This window comes from Tenrec ecaudatus, chromosome 8, assembly GCF_050624435.1.
Source record: "Tenrec ecaudatus isolate mTenEca1 chromosome 8, mTenEca1.hap1, whole genome shotgun sequence".
Taxonomy (NCBI): domain Eukaryota; kingdom Metazoa; phylum Chordata; class Mammalia; order Afrosoricida; family Tenrecidae; genus Tenrec; species Tenrec ecaudatus.
Window position 1 is genome coordinate 93,087,045 of NC_134537.1, and position 3,255 is coordinate 93,090,299.

Sequence of the window (3,255 nt, forward strand, 5' to 3'; positions counted from 1 at the left end):
TTACAGTCAAGGGCATTGTCTTCAAGCTCACCAATTCTGGATTTTATTTTGTCAGTTTCTTGCTTTACTCTTTCCTCATGTGGTCTCATTCTGTTTTCTAATTATTTATCTTAGTTTTATCAAACATTCCACCGTTCTTTCAAACATCTTCTCTACCCATTAAAAGTACCTGTACATCATTCTTCCAAATTCAATTTCCAGAACTTTTTCTTTGGAATATTTCTTTGGATCTGGGTGTTGTTCAGTTGCTTTGTGCCTATTTTTCTTGCTTTTTATTTACTATGGCCTGTAATAGTCTGTTATTTCTGTGGCAGCATAAGGCAGCTGATAGTGTTGGGAGGGTGCTGAGTAATGTAGGAGTAGTTGGCTTTGTTTTGCTAGTGCATAGAAGCTTCCTTTTTGGGAACAGGGGCATTTGGGATTTTCAAGCCAGGATTTGGGTATTGTTAGGGCCTGCCCTGCTGTGTCATAAGGATAACTTGTCCTTCCTTGCTGGGCTTCCTGGATGGTCAAGGGTTTCCTTGAGAGGTTGCAGGGACAGCTGGGCCATCCTTGCTTTACCTGCTGGAGTAGCTTGGACCTACTTTTCTGGAGGAGGGGACAATGAAGGCCTTCCTTCAGTGGGTTGTAGGGATGGCCAGGGCATTCCTTGGTAGGGTATAGTAATGTCTGAGGACTTCCTGGTAATGTCACAGGGGCATTCAGAGTCTACTTTGCATAGAAATGGGTATGGCTGGCATCTTCCTTGCTGGGACATGGAGATGACTTGGGTCTTCCTTGCTAGATTACCCTTCTTTTTTTTTTTTTGAGCAATTTGTAATTTTACAACTTATTGCCCAGTTGCTGTTGTCATATTCATTCAATAAATCTCTTTGCTTAAATTGTGTTCAGAGACTCAAGTAATGTACTTTGATATTTTGGTGTTAGAAGTGGGATTTGCAGGTGCATCACTTACAGCGACCCTGAAGCAATAAAAGATTCTTTAAAATTTTATTTTGGCACATGCCAGGCTATTTAGCCTCTCTCTGTGAAAATCTTGAGAGTCACTGACAGGGAAATACTCGTGAAACTTATACTCCATTCTCCTTTGAATAGAAGCTCTTCTAAACTTATTGAAGGATCTGGTTTAATTTTGTTCTTGCAAAAATTTACTTTTGTTAATACCAATAGTAGATGAAAAAGGTTTTGCACTGCCCTACACCAAAGATAGTCTAGAAAATATGTGGCTACTTATTTTTCATTATCCAAGTTAAATATTCCACATACTAAACTAGAGACTCCTGAATAAAACAGTCCCAATGAGACACATATTTTAATTCATATCTTAAAGCTTCTAAAAGATGTGGCAAAATAAAATTGTTTCTATGAAAGATACTTTATAATACTACAGCTACTTCTTCCCACCCCCCAGCCCCAGTGTGTCTTTATTCCTCTTTGCATTCTTATTTTACTAACAATAGTTTATTTGAATTTCCTTTTATTTCCTATAAAGAACCTACTGAGGATATAAAACCTGTTTCGAATTACCTTTTAAACTCTATCTTACAAGATCCAGGATGGGCCCCAGGGAAACTCCAAATGACCCTGGTTTAGCCTTTGTTTCTTGGATTCACACAGAATTACATAGTATTGGTTTTGTTGTTTTCAATTACACAGTATTATTAATGGTTTTCCCAAGTTGTTCTAGGATCCTTATAAATTTAATATTCTTATTAAATCCAAGTTTTCAGATTTATATCAATTGATCCACATATTAATATCCTTCAGAATAAATAAACCAATGACCTTACAATTACAACAATTGCAATCTCCAAACAAACACGTTAAATACAAACTCTTTGGAAGCACTAAACTCACTACTTGCAATTATTCAAAGAGACCTGAACTTTAAAAAAAGTCTATAAACTAAAGAATAAATGAAAAACAACCAACTCTGCAAAATACAGTCTTGCTCTATAAGCGGATCTGGCTTTTGAAGTCATCATGGCTGTCCTGGAGAAAACCCAGCCAAACAGAGATGTCACGTGGAGAGCTCTAAGGAACGCTAAGAAGAAGCTAAAATAAGGATTTTCCTCCCCACAAGTACTGATGACACGGTGGTAAGAAAGGCGCCCACGGATATAACTGGTCCTCTTTGGGGATGTTTCTGTCCCGGAACCCTCTGTTAAGAAGGCTTCGGGATCATCATTTTCTCCTATCCTATATGGAAATGAAACTGCACTTAATTCCTGGAAACTTTCATCTCCTTTGAAAATAGAGCGCAATCGCTTCTCGGCCTTTTGGCTAAGATCAAGTGTAGTATCTGTTCTTATCAGAAAATAGAGCGCAATGCTTCTAGTTCCACCTCCCGGTCCTCGTTGGCACCCATCGTGTTGGCCCCGGGCGTCTCCCTGGTGGACGGGCAGCGTTTGTGGACACAGCAGAAAAGCGAGGCAACCAGCAGGCAGGGATATGTGTGCAGGGAGCCAGGGCCGGTATGGGGGCAATGTGGGGGCTAATACTGGACCGGGCAGTGCAGCGTTCCGTGTTGGAACTCACGTCACAGGAGCAAGTCCGAATGAACACATTGGCAGTGAGAGTTGTATCCACTGCAAAGGCATTGCACCATGTGGATCATCACAAATGAGGCCCAGCCCCGAGAGGAATGGGAATCCCAGAACATTTCATTGTGCTCACGTGGACCCTGTACATGGATCAGGAGGCAGTTGAGCACACAGAACAGGGGGATACTGCATGGTTTAGAATCGGAAAATGTATACGTCAGGGTTTTATCTTCCCACGATACTTATTCTATCTGTATGTTGGGAAGACAATCAAAGAAGCTAGACTACGTAAAGAAGAATGAGCCTGGCTGGCCCCACTATGAGACATGATGCCCCTCAGTGACTAAGGGTGATACAGGGGACAGCACTGGAGACACAGTGTGGGAATTGCACCTGACCTGATCCCACCACACCGAGGCAAAGCACTAGGGGAGTGCAGCGAAACAGCAAGGGAATGGAGTGGCAAGGTTCCCAGGGAATGCTGAAAGTGGACTTTGGGGCCAGGGCATGGTGCCCCAACAGACTGGACTGGAAAACACTCGTAAGGGCCAACAAACGATCCTTGAACGAACTACAAGCCTTCCTTTTATGAAAATAAAAAGAAGAAGAAGAATGAGCCATCAGGGTCGGAGGAAGGCTTATGAACCATCTTTGATATGCAGGTCCATAACTTGCCGTCTGCTTCACAAGACCTCCCTACCGTGTTGAAAAG

At 41.9% G+C, this 3,255-nt stretch overlaps 1 pseudogene; it reads left to right on the forward strand.

The window, feature by feature from the left end:
* Window positions 1-2,263: 2,263 nt before the first annotated feature.
* Window positions 2,264-2,349, forward strand: LOC142455648 (U2 spliceosomal RNA; annotated as a pseudogene).
* Window positions 2,350-3,255: the final 906 nt, after the last annotated feature.